The 13,949-nt window shown below is 45.6% G+C and overlaps 1 long non-coding RNA gene and 1 gene segment (V, D, J or C); both read left to right on the forward strand.

The window, feature by feature from the left end:
- Window positions 1-13,949, forward strand: part of LOC115509287 — a 196,018-nt gene that overhangs the window by 37,134 nt on the left and 144,935 nt on the right.
- LOC115509296 lies at window positions 944-2,061 on the forward strand. The gene is made up of 2 exons (XR_004343320.1): window positions 944-1,864; window positions 1,935-2,061. It is a non-coding gene; the product is annotated as an uncharacterized LOC115509296 (long non-coding RNA).

A 13,949-nucleotide genomic window follows, 5' to 3' on the forward strand; every position in this document is an offset into this window, starting at 1 on the left:
CCATTCATGTGCACCGAGGGCTTGTGATCTTTTACGCAACAGTCTCCCCTTGGCGTATTCAAAGAAAATGGGCATTTATAAGTGTTCCATGGCTCGTGCCTTTCTGGACTTTGTCCATTTAGACCCCACACGTCTTGCAACCCGATCAAGGGTCTGAATGTAAAGTTGTCATGCGGTTAAGCTATGTTTTGTAATTTAAACACCAACAATGTGTAAAGAAGATATTTAAGGTTAATAACACTCTCTCCTCTCCAAACACACCTCTATCTGTCGCTACCTCAGGTGGGAAACCAATATGAACACCCCGGTGTGTTTCCTACCAGCTCTCTCCTCTGGGCTCATGCAAACCTGTCCACCCAAACACATCTACAAAAAGTGGGACCGCCTGTGCACCTTCATTGCCACGTGCATACTTTCCCCCTTTAATCTACTTTGGACTCTGTGTGTCCACGTTGATAGACACGTAACTGGCTCCTATTTGGTGCCATCTTCAGATTGCACGATGGGGTGACAGATACGTTGACTCTGTCATCATTGTCTTACACCTTTCCTGATTGATCTTTCCCAAAGTGATCGGACAGCCCCTTTAAAAAACAAAAAAGTTTATTTACTTGTTATGTTTAGGTGGGGACCAGAGAGAGAGAATCCCAGGCCAGCTCCAGGCTGTCAGTGCAGAGCCTCAGGCAGGGCTCGAACTCACTAACCACCAGATCTTGACCTGAACAGAAACCAAGAGCCGGCTGCTTAACCAACTGAGCCACCCAGACGCCCCAGAAGAAAAGCTTCCCTGACCGGGAACGGAATAGCCTCCTGATGCTCCCACGTTCTCGACTCCAACTGCTTCTTGATGAGTACAGTGTTTCCATCACTCACAGTCCTGGAGGTCTGAGAGCCCCAGCCACACCCCCTCACAAGACAAGACCGGAGGGAGAAAGGGGTGGGTACTTGCTAGAAACTACACAATCTCTCAGTTCCTCCTCATAAGACATTGTGAGGGGGTGTTAACCCGCTTTACAGATGAAGAGGCTCAGGTTTGCGGGGGTTGATGGCCTTGTGCACAGGCTGAGCTAACACATGCTGGAACCAGATTATACAGGACAGTCTGCTCGTCTTTGTGTGGGAGGAGGGGCAGGAACCACAAGGTCACTGGGAGGACCATCTTCAGACTGGATGCAGTGCTAGGAAGATCTGTGGAGCCTGACATCACGCAGCTCTGAACTGTGAATTGGAAATGTTTTCCGGACAAAGATGTGGCCGCCCCAGGCCCCACAAGTCCCGTACCCAAACCGTGGATTTGACCAAGCAAACGCAGGGCTGAGGTCGAAATAGAAGCATGCAGGGGGAGGTGATGAGGCCAGCATTCCAGCGTCAGGTTGGAGGTGCCATGCACACACACACACATACACACGGAGAAGTCACAAGACACGGGGAAGGCCACACACCCGGTGCGGGTACCAGCAGCTGAGCGCTGTGGCCAGAGGGCTCACGACCAGTGGACTGAACGGAATCCGCGTATCTGTCCGTCTACTTTCAAATGACCAGTTTCCATTCATTCTATGCCTCACAGTTTTTTCCCTTTTAACATTTCTGAATATGAGCGATACTCATCTTTTTTCTTCCTTAATGGTCAGGATAGAATGATGCATCTCGAGGTGGCTGGAACCTTAGATTTAATTCATTGATAGCAGCTGAACGTGAGGCTCAGTGATGTCACTAAGCCAACTCCCTTGTGTGGATGAGGGGCCTCCCTCCTCCTCCGCTCGTGCTCAGGAGAACCTGATGTGGTGAACATCCTAGCCCTGTCCTGACCCTGCCATGGGCACCAGACTCCTCTGCTGCGTGGCCCTCTGTCTCCTGGGGGCAGGTGAGTCCTCAGAAAACCGAGTGAGTGCATGTGTGTGAGCGTGAGGGATAAATACATGCAATGATTGCAGTCGATTTCCTCCTCGCTGTTCCCAACTTTGTCTCCACAGGTCACACAGGAGCTGGTGTCCTCCAGTCCCCCCAGCACAAGGTCACAAAGAGGGACCGGGACGTGGACCTCAGGTGTGACCCAATTTCTGGTCATGTTGGCCTCTACTGGTACCGACAGGCCGTGGGGCAAGGCCCGGAGTTTCTCGTTTCCTTCCAAAACGAGAACAAAGTAGATTCCTCAGGGATGCCCAGCAACGATCGGTTCCAGGTGAACAGGTCTGAGGGGTCCTACTCCATTCTGCGGATCCAGCGTGCGGAGCCGGGGGACTCAGCTGTGTACCTCTGTGCCAGCAGCCTTACCACAGTGGGACACAGCCACCTCCTTCCTCTTCACCAACCTCATGTGTTTACTTCTCGTAGTTCACAGAATCCCCACACAAAGGAGTTGCCTGCTTCTTCTTCATCAGGGGCAACATGTGGATTTGGGACTTAGGCTCTTCTTCTGATAGTAAAAGGTCAAGAAATAACCTTCAAAATACCAGAACATCTATTGGGTTATAATAATTTTGGCTCCTGTGCTTCTGGGATTCCTTCATACAGTTCAAGATTCTAGGGGCGCCGGGGTGGCTTGGTCAGTTAGGCATCCGACTCTTGATTTCAGCTCAGGTCATGTTCTCACAGTTCTCACCGGCTCTGTGCTGACGGTGAGGAGCCTGCTTTGGATTCTTTCTTTCTCTCGCTCTCTCTCTCTCTCTCTCTCTGCCCCCTCCTCCACTAGCACTCTCTCTCTGTCTCAAAATAAATAAACTTTTTAAAAACAGATTCTATAATTGGGATAGAATGTCAGAGCTTAGACTCAGGTATAGTGACATAGCCTTTTGTAAAACTATGAAGTTTCAGCACATTTATAATAAACTATTACTCAGTGTCACTAATTCAGGCCACGCTCTGCCCAGGGGTGGGCCAGCTGATATTGAACACCGCTAAGGCCATATGTAGCTACCAGCCATAAAGATAAACACATTAGAATCCTTAGTAACTATTGCCACTGATATCATTTGTCCAGAACAACCGTCAGCCGCAACAATGCACATTAACATATGTTCCTATGTTCCTTTTTTATTTCTTGACGATTCTGTGTTTAATTTCTTTCTTCTCTAGTTTTTTTTTTTTTTTTTAATAGAAGCCCAGCTTGGTTTTCGTAAAATATAACTCCACTTGAGAAGGTGGTGAAAGGAAGTGATTCAGAGAAGATCTGAATGACAGTTTTATCAGCCATTTGGGACTCTGAGGTTTCCAAAGTAGCTTTCCCACATGATGCCCCCACCAGGGCTATCGGAGGGTTCCAGCTGGTGCACACATGCACATGCACCCACCCACACACACTCATGCTCACCCATGCATGTGCACATGCACACACGTGCACATATGCACACACCCTGTGGGTTGCTCTGCCACTCTCTTAATGGTATCTTTTGATAAACAAAAAATTTTAATCAAAAATCATTCCATTTTGTATTCTGGTGTCCAGTTTAGGAAATCTTTGCCAGCTTCAGAATGATCATGCTTTCTTATATTTTCTTCTAAATTCTTTCTATTTTATACCTTTTACATTTAGATCTGCAGCCCAACTGGGATTAATTCTTTGTGTATGAAATGGGGAAGGAGTCACTATGTTTTTCCATATGTTTTTTCCAACTGACCCAATACTGTTTGTTGAAGAACACTTTCCTCACTACTCTGTAATACCGCTTTTGTCATAAATCAGTCGTTGTATATGTGTGGGTCTGTTTTCTTACATCTCTAATCTGTTACGTTGGTCTGTTTCGTCGGTCCCTGTGCAAATAACACACTGTCTTGATTACTATAGCTTTATAATAGTGCTCGATATCTTGAGGTCTAATTTCTCAAGCTTTGCTCCTTTTTAGTAAGAGTTCTTGACCACTCTTGACCCTTGTGTAGTTTTCATACATGTTTAGAATAATCTTGCCAAATTCTTCAAGAGTAAATGCCTGCTAGGAATTATTTGCTTTTTGTTTCCAAGTAACTTAACTGAATCGCAGAATAAAGCTAAGAATGCCATGGAAGTATAGAAACATCTAGCACCTAAAAATGTTAAATATGCAATGTTTGGCATCTAATCAAAGATTATAGGAATGCAAAGAGGCAAGAAAATATGACCCATGATGGGGAGGAAAATCGGCGAACAGAAACAAACCCCCTTATGACAAATTGGTAGACAAAGATATTAAAACAGTTGCTATAACTCTATCCTATGTGTTCAAAATTAACTCAAAATCCAAATCAAATTTCTGGAGATAAAAATATATTTCTGTGATGAAAAACACAATCGATGGAATTAGTAGCAAATTAGACATGATGGGAGAGAAGATGAATGGTCTCGAAGGCGTAATCGTAAACGATTCATCATGAAATGGAGAGAGAAGGGAACTGGTGAGCTACCGGGAAACTTCAAGGAGTCCAATGCGTAATGACCCAAAGGCAAGGTTTTAAAAACATAAATGTCTTTAAAGGACAATTGGGTGTATCTGCCAAAATAATTCCAACGTGGGGGGAGTTATAATATATATGAATGTAAAATACATGGTAACATACCATAAAGATCGGGAGGGAGAAAATGCGTAATTGTCACATTATTGTCAGGTTTTCATAATCTATGTAAAGTGGTATAATAGCGCTTGAATACTGTATACCACAACCCCTAGGGCCACTAAAATGACAAAACGCATAGCTAAAAAGGCAACAAAAAAGATAAAATGGAATTATTACAAAAATGCCCAGTTAACAAACCATAAGAGACTCTTATTAAATACAGGGGACAAAGTGAGGGTTACTGGTGGGGTGTTGGGCTAAACAATGGGCATTGAGGGGGGCACTTGTTGGGCTGAGCACTGGGTATTCTTTGTAAGTGATGAATCACTAGGTTCTATTCCTGAAATCATTCTTACACTATATGTTAACTAACTTGGATTTAAATAAAAAATAAAAACAAAAATAAAATAATTTTGAAAATGCTCAATTAATCTATAAGATGTTTAAAAAAGGATAAAGGAACAAAGAAGAGACAAGACTAATAAAAATAAATAGCAACATGATTGACATGATCATAACCAGATCAGTAATGACATCAAGTCTAAATAGTCTAAAGGCCCTAATTAGAAAGAATAAATTGTGATATTGAATGAAAAAACCCATATGCTACCTTCCAGAAATGCACAATAAAGACTCAGAATGTAAAAAGTAAAGGGATAGAAAAGGTGTACCATGATAACACTAATCAAAATAAAGCTGGAAAGCAATACTGATACCAGACAAAGTAAATTTAAGAGCACAGAAGATCCTCTGGAATAAAGCAGCTTCGTATTCTAATGACCAAGGGGCCATCTCTTAAGAGGATGTAACAACCATAAATGTTTATGCTCCTAAAAACAGAGCTTCAAAATCCTGAAGCAAATGGGTAGGGCTGCAGGTCCACAACTAAGACCATCATTGTAATACTTTTCAGTAACTGACTAAACAAGTTAACACGCGCATGTCAGTAAGGTCAACGCTCTGAACCAACTTGACCGAACTGGCATTAATAGAATACTTCACACAACAGCAGCAGCAGAATATATCTTTTTTGCAAATGCACATGACCATGTACCCAGATGGACTATAGACTCTGGGCTTGAAATAAGTGTCAATATGTTTACAAGAATCTAAGTCATACACAGTATGTTCTCTGACCATGGGACAAAGAGTGAAAGAAAAGGGAAACTATAAAGTGTTTATAAATTATAAAATACTAAAGTCGTCCTTGGGGGGACAATGGAAGGATAGGGAACCCTCCTGTACTCATTCTGAGGCCAGCGCTACTCTGATACCAAAATGAGACAAAAACACTGCAAGAAAACTACAGGCCCATATCCCTCATGATCACAGATTAACAATCCTTTTAAATTTTAGTATAAGGAATCCAACAATATCTAAGAAGGGTAACGCATCATGACCAAGTGGAGTTTGTCTCAGTAACGTGCAGTTGGCTAAACATTTAAAAAATTATCAATGGGGGATCCTGGGTGGCTTAGTTGGTTGAGTGCCTGACTCTTGATTTTGGCTCAGGTCATGATCCCAGGGTCATGGGGTCAAGCCCTGCACAGGGCTCTGTGCTAAACATGGAGCCTTCTTACGATTGTCTCTCTCTCTCTCTCTCTCTCTGCCCCTCTCTAAAGTTTTCACTCTCTTTCTCTCTCTAAAAAAAAAATTAAAAATTAAGAAAACTATCATTGTGATTTACCATATCAAATACTAAAAAAGGACAATCATCTGATCACCTCTATAGATATTCAAAAAATAGTTGAAAAATCCAACATCCATTGCTGATAAAGAGTCTTCGCAAATAAGGAGAATTAGAAACTTCCTTCCCCTAATAAAGGGTATGAATAAAAAGAAAACAATTACTGCTTTTGCAGGTAGACTATGATAAGTTAAAGATGGCCTTCTGTAATCCCCAGACCAAACACTGAAAGTAGCACAGAGAGGAAAACAGTCTTTCCAACAAATGGCGCTAGAGGCACTGTAAATCCACATGGAAAAAGGATGAATCTCAACACTCTTATCACACCATAAATTCGGAGTGGGTAAACTAAGGCCCACAACCCAAACATGGCCTTTGCCTGCCATTTTTTTTAAACTTCTTTTTAATGTTTATTTATATTTGAAAGAGGGGCTTGAACTCAGGGACCGTGAGATCATGACCTGAGCCATAGACGCTCAACCAGCTGAGCCCCCCAGGCACCCTGTCTGCCTGCTTTTATGTGACCCCAAAGCCAATAATGGTCTCTGCACTTTTTAATGGTTAAAAAGAATAAAAAGAATGATATTTTGGGATAGACAATAATAACATGGAATTCAGATTTCAGTATCCATAAAGCAAGTTTTTTTGGAGAACCAGCCATGCCCTTTCCTTTACAGACGTCTCTGCCTGTTGTTGCACTAAGATGTTGGAGCTGAGTGGTGAGAACGGGGACCTTAGTGCACCACATTGACGCCATGTGCTCTCTGACCCCTTACAGAAAAAGCTTACTGGCCTTGCCGTAAAGGAAAATTATTATGAGCCGGGTCAATATCCTCAATGATCTCTACAGCTTCTGAACTATACAGCTTCTGAAAGAAAACAGCACATTCGCTCCCTGACCTTGAAGGGGGCAGAGATTTCTTGAAGAGGACAAAAAAAATGTTCTCTTCTTGAAAAAGTAAATTTTTCTTTATCAAAAAGTTAAAACTTCTGTTCATCAAAAGATATTAAGATAGATAGATGGCTATCTGAGAGAGGACAGGTATCCACAATGTATAGAATTCCTAGAAGCCAATAATATGAAAAGCCAATAATATGAAAAGACAAGTCATTCAATTTTTAAAAAATAGCAAAAGATGTGAACAGGGTATTTAATATATATATATATATACACATTATATATATATACACACTATATATATACTATATATATATATATATATATAGTATATATATAGGCACTTCCCTCTTCAGTATAGTATATATATATATAGAGAGAGAGAGAGAGAGAGAGAGAGTATATATATAGGCACTTCCCTCTTCGTAGGATTGATGGGTTTATTTCCCCAGCTGCTTAGATTTTTTGGCTGCTAGAACTCTACCCGTCAGCCACTTGCAGGAATTCTCTTTGGTTAAAGACAGCACTTTGCCCAAAGTCCTATCCCTCTCCAGGGCAACGGGCATCCAATGACTGGCTGGTATCCCCTTTCTTAGAACACTAACTGATGAGATTTAGAATATTTATTCTTTTCTCGGAAAAAGGTTTGCTTCATGCCTCCCACGTGGTCACGTGCAAAGGGTGAGCTTGATACAGGTGAACGTCCAATCCCCCAGAGCTGTGCTGCCCTAGCGGATCCTGGGGCCCAATTCTGACAGTACGTGGCCTGCTTGGGCCACTTGGGGGCGCTGCGGGTCCACTGAGGGAGCCACTGACGGCAGCAGGTGGGAGAGGGAGGATTGAGGGGAAGCGGTGCCCTGGTGGGCATCAGGAGATAGCGGGTGAATCGGAGTTAGTGCTGGCACGGGAAGGGCTGATCAGAATCTTCCCACGGGAACTGATGCCACAACAGGGAGCTACGAACTCCACGTTTCTTGGTGTAAAGGCATCTCTCGGAGCCTCCACTGGTGCAGTGTGACCGGCTTCAGGGAGGCAGCCTGCTTAATCCAAGCCAGGTGCAGAGAGAGGAGCACGGAGGAAAACAGAGGAGCTGCGGGGGATGGCCGCCTGGCCCGACCCTGCCCGGCCCGGCTTAGCACGGCCAGCACGCCTGCCCAGTAGGCCTCTGGACAAGACGGAGGGGGCCGTGCATCCGCTGAGCCCGTCCAGGCAGTGCAGGGTGCCTGCCGGAGCCTACACAAGGACAGTGACGTCAGAACAGTGACGTCACAGGCAAGCCCTCCAAACAGAGAAAAGGGAGGAGACCGGAGCCCTGAGTAGGAAGATGGCGGGTCCTGTCCTGCCTGAGTCAGCCAGGGGCATCCAGCTGTTCTGCTGTGTGGCCCTCTGTCTCCTGGGGAGAGGTGAGTCTTGAGTTCAGGTGGGACACCCCCTGAACTGCTGCTAGAATCTTCAGACTCCTTCCTGGGCCACGTTTTCAGCTGCTATCTCCTTCCTCCACAGGTCCAGCGGGTGCTGGAGTCACCCAGTCCCCCAGACACCTGGTCAAAGGCAGCGGGGGGAAGGCTGTCCTGAAATGCCGTCCTATGTCTGGGCACAGAAGTGTGAGCTGGTACCAGCAGGCCCCGGGGCAGGGCCCCCAGTTCCTCATTGAGCTCTTTGACCAGGAGACGAGAGAGAAAGGAAACCTCCCCAGTCGCTTCTCCGTTGAACAGTTCAGTGACTACAGCTCCCAGCTGAACATGAGCTCCCTGGAGCTGGGAGACTCAGCCTCGTATCTGTGTGCCAGCAGCTTAGGCACAGCCCTGCCGCATGACTGCCTCTCCGTACTCAAACTTTCCTGTCCCGGCTGAGGATGTAAGAGGGAGGGGGGAAGCGGGCCTCAGCCAACTTCCAGGGATGCTTCCAGTTTTTTCCCAGCACTCTGCCTTGCTGAGCTCAGCCGGGGCACTCCTGAACATTTTGGGGCCCAGATTCTGTGAATATTCTCACGGTCCCTAGCCAGTGTGAGGAGCTGCTGCGTTTGTGCTAGAGTGTCTGCGTACGATACATGTTTTAATGCAAGACAGACGTTAGTGTGTCCGTTTCACAGATGAGGAAATTCTCCAGATGCCATATTATACATAAGAAAGAAACAGTAGCTCATGGGCTTTCCATAGATGTCGTATTTCAAGTAGCAGAGGTAGGAGTCAAATCTATGTCTCCGTGCCTCTGAAATCAACATTTCCCTAAAATTCCATGGCGTCTCCTGGGCCTTGGTCATTATGACGTAGCAGAGCACCGTCTCTTCCACTTCAGGACCAGCTGAGCCGTGGTGGGGAGGTCGCACGTCACGATGTGGGGTGACCGTGGCTATTGCCTCCCCCGCTTCTAGGACTAGCTTCCAGCCAGAGAATGTGTGTCCTGTGTTAGTCCTGTCTTAGTTCCACTAGAGTGGGGCCAGGGTATCCCCCAGTACAGGAGCTAAGTGACTAGGGGGCTCCCAGCCTATCAGAGGATTCAGCCAAGGAAACAAGAGCTCTCTGGGAATTTTAAGCAGAACGAGAGTTAACAGGGGAGGAGTGCTTTTAAGCCATTGGGAGTTCTGGAAGGCGGGGAGGTCTCCGGAGGCTGCCGCTCGCTCCCACACCTAGCCCTTTCGGTCAGAAAAGCTGAAATTGCGACTTCTGCCCAGGTCGGTACCTGCAGAAACCAGAAAGTACGAGTGGGGCAGGGGCAGAGAGTGGGCGGAGAGAGAGAATCCCAAGCAGGCTACGTACGCACTTTCCGTGGAGAAAGTGCATCAGTGCATCCTGCATCAGTGCAGGGCTCGAACTCACGAATCGTGAGCTCATGACCTGAGCGGAGGCTGGGTGCTTAACCGACTGAGCCACCCAGGCGCCCCAAGGTGCCCTATACTTAAGTACATTATTTCAATTATTTTTCTTAAGACCCATGTGAGATAGAGCAATTTACCCACATTGCAGGTGAAAATGCCGGTTGTTAGAGTTCAGGTGATTTGCTGAAGGAGGCACAGCACGCAGATGGCGAATTAGCACACCAGCCTAGGCCACGCCGACCCTACCGCTGCCCCTTCTGCATTTTGGTAGAGGGAGACATCTTCACGACTGGAACATTGGCCCAAAAGTGCCTTTCAGAACCACCGGCGCTGACACAGTCCTTGACTCGCCTTTCAGCTGGGAGGCTACCTGCCGAGGAGGACTTTGGATGCTTGTTACTTTCTGTCTGTTCGTATTCTGACCTGCCTTGGACGGGTGACCTGGGAAAATATTTGGCTGGGTTTTCCCACTTGTAAACTGACGCCAATAATATGTGTCTTGCAGAGAATTTATGCAAGGAAAAAAATAAAACAAATTCCCCAAGACAAAGCGTAGGTCCAAGAAGTCTTAGTTCCTCTGCTAACTCTGATAAATCTCTGGTCTGGCACAATTATTTACGGGGTGCAATTGTGGGATCATAAGGCAGGCATGGATTACTCTTGCCTGACTCACCTGTGTTCCAGACACAAAGTCATCTGAAACGTAAATACAGTCGTCTGAACATTATTATGTGAAATTCACTGCAAAAAGGTGCCACTTAAGGGAATGCAAGAATGAGGCCTATGACAGCACTTGGTGTTTGATATTAAGTCTGATATGCAGGAAGGTATGGTGCTTCCAAAAAGCTGTGGCTTCGGTGGCCACACAAAAGGTCTGATAGAAGGGACAGTTTCGACAGTTTCCAGGGGTGCCCTGGTGGCTCAGTCGGCTAAGCGTCCAACTTCGGCCCCGGACGTGAGTTGGACCCCCACGTTGAGCTCTGTGCTGACAGCTCAGAGCCTGGAACCTGCTTCGCATCCTGTGTCTCCCTCTCTCTCTGTCTCTCTGCCCCTCCCCCACTTGTGCTCTGTCTCTCTCTGTCTCTCAAAAATGAATAACCGTTAAAAAAGAAAGGGACAGTTTCATTCAAGAGAGTCCGGTATGGTGGAGCCTCTAGTGCCTTCTGCCCCGCCTCTGATTTCAGCCTCCACTGCTGTGCACAGTACGTTCATGCAAGTCTGCCTCTGTTCACCTTGTGCTGACGGCACCCCTCATACGCATCCCGGGATCCCTCTGCTTTCTGCCCCAAGGCCGTCTGACATCACAGGAGCCCGCTTAGCCAGTACAGAAGGGCAGCCAGAGCCGCAGGGGTGCCGATACTCCTGAAGCAACATGAGCCCAGACATGAAAGCTCCAGTGTCCGCATTCAGGGGGAAAATTTAGGGAGGCATTTCATGGGCTTCTCAGAAGGTCCCAGTGCAATCCGTCTCCTCTTGCCCCAACACATCCTCAATATTGTACCTTTATCCTGTTTCATCCTGCTGCTCTCTGACAGTGATAGAATGAAGTGACCATCACAAGACCTTTCCCTTTGGAAGAGACGGCCATTTTTCTTTCATTCATATTGCCATCCATCCGTTCAAAGTCTTATAGTAACATATAGGAATGAATCTTTTCCCAGTTCATTTCGGTTTATTTTGAACTCCCAACAGACTCATATGGGTCTCTGCTCCCTTGAAGCTCCAAAGCTATCAGAAACTGAATAGACTAGGGTTATGTTTATAGGAGGAGAGTCTGCCTGGACTTTCTTCATGAATTCAACAAATACTTATTGAATGCCAGTGCAAAGCAGATCCAGGTTTTATAGAGCCTAAACCTTATACATTTCAGGGTGCTCTTTGCAAAAGAGGATAGAAATTTTTATTTTAAGTCTCAGAAAGTCTCCTGGGCAAATGAGAAGGGCCTGAAGTTATTCATTAACTTCACGGACAGCCCACCCTTGACTGTTCACCATGTGTACGAAGTGTTCCAGCGTTTGGGAAACACAAGTGCAAAACAAAACAAAAACACAGACAAAGCTTCGAGATGAGGTCTATATTTTTAGCAAATCTTGTGATGAATTCGTGACTCAATATTTAACTAGTTTAAAAATAAATTTGAGAAGAAATATTCATGGTAAATGCTTAACTCCCTAAAGAAATTAGGTATCATTGAGAATACCGATATTCTGGGTGGACCATACTTTATCGTAAGAACAATCCTTAGATCTATGGGATTCCATGTACCCTATGCCCAAGAATGTGAGTCCTGATGGAAACACTCCCCCATTTTGCACTGACCTAGCCACGGGAAGTAGGCTTCTTTGCTGTGTGGTTCTTAGGCTAACAGGACCGAGTCCTGGGAGTAGAGGGGAAAGTCCTTCCTGGGTTTGCCAGGCCCCAGCCACAAGCCTTTCTGTGTGGTACTACACAGCCTCCACCCGTGTCTGATTTCTTATTCCATGTCCTTTCTCGTTACTGTGTGACTGTAGGAATTACTCACCAAGAGTATGTAAGACATGCAGTCACAGAAATAGGGAAGCTTCACACCGAGAAACAACCGACATATGAAATAACACTACGTACTGGTGTTGACTACCTATAAGTTTTACACTGCAGCAAATTTAGGATCCCACCAATATTCACCCATGTGGTGGGTGCAAGACCTTCTGAATGGAGACAAAACATCAAGCATGTGTACTGCTCGATGAGGATCTCATCCATGTGGCTAATGAGCTCCCTCTTTTTTTCAAAGAAAGCACAGCCATGGAACTGAAGTGGTCCAGTGCCCCGTGGCCTCCTCTGAAACAAAGGAGGAATCCTACTCATGACAGCACAAAGACCTAGATACAGATGGCAGGGCTCCCATCGATCAGTGATCTGTGAGACAACATAAAATAATTCTTCAAATTCCAACGACCCTGACCTTGATACTTTCGAAACTTTCTGGGCAGGGTTATTTTAAACAAAACAAAACCAAAAAAACAAAACAAAACAAAACAACAAAACAAAACAAACAAACACCACAGGCTGACACCCAATTATCTAGAGTTAAGGCAAAGAGAAAGACTAGTGAAAGGTGTTTGGAGGCAAATTTTGAGCAGAAAAGTCACAAAAGTACCAAGAGCATTATAATACTATTTCTTAGTCTACAGAAATTGTATGAAAAATTGCTACAATATACAAGGAATTATATCATTTTTCACAGAAGAACGAGTTTCCTTACTAAAAGGCAGAGGAAAAGCATATACACCTGTAAGACTTCTTCAAAAAGCACACTTACAAATCCTTCCCTTTCTGAGACATTCAACTTCGTATATGTTAATGATTTGCTCCTGTGGGGAAGGGGTGGGGCAGGGTAGCTCTGCAGCTTGAGCATTTGTCAAGGACAGTGACGTCACAGAGTGACCGAGAACCCCAGTTCTATTTCCCCAACACAAAACTGGGAGACAGAAGATCTTGCCCTTCACCAGAAATGGTCACCAGGCTCTTCTTTGGGGCTGTTCTTTGTCTCCTGTGGGCAGGTGAGTACGGGACGGCTCCATTCCCTGGAGTCCCTGACACCCAACACAAGCCTTCCTCCAGAGATGACTTCAGTCTGTATCACTCTCCTTTACAGGACCCATGGATTCTGAAATCACCCAGAACCCAAGATACAAGGTCACAGGGACAGGAAAGAGGGTGATTCTAAAATGTGACCAGACTGAGAACTATGATTATATGTACTGGTATCGACAAGACCCCGGGCACGGGCTGAAGCTGATCTACTATTCAAACGGTTTTGACAGCATTAACAAAGGAGATGTCCCCGATGGGTACACTGTCTCTAGAAAAAATATGGAGGATTTCCCCCTCGTACTGGAATCGGCCACTTCCTCCCAAACATCTGTGTACTTCTGTGCCAATAGTTACTCCACAGTGACACACAGCTGCCTCCTCTCTGCACATAAAGGGTGGTTAGAAACACTGAGTTACCCTGAGCTCGCAAGGCCTGGCCCAGA

This window comes from Lynx canadensis, chromosome A2, assembly GCF_007474595.2.
Source record: "Lynx canadensis isolate LIC74 chromosome A2, mLynCan4.pri.v2, whole genome shotgun sequence".
In the NCBI taxonomy this organism is placed as follows: Eukaryota; Metazoa; Chordata; class Mammalia; order Carnivora; family Felidae; genus Lynx; species Lynx canadensis.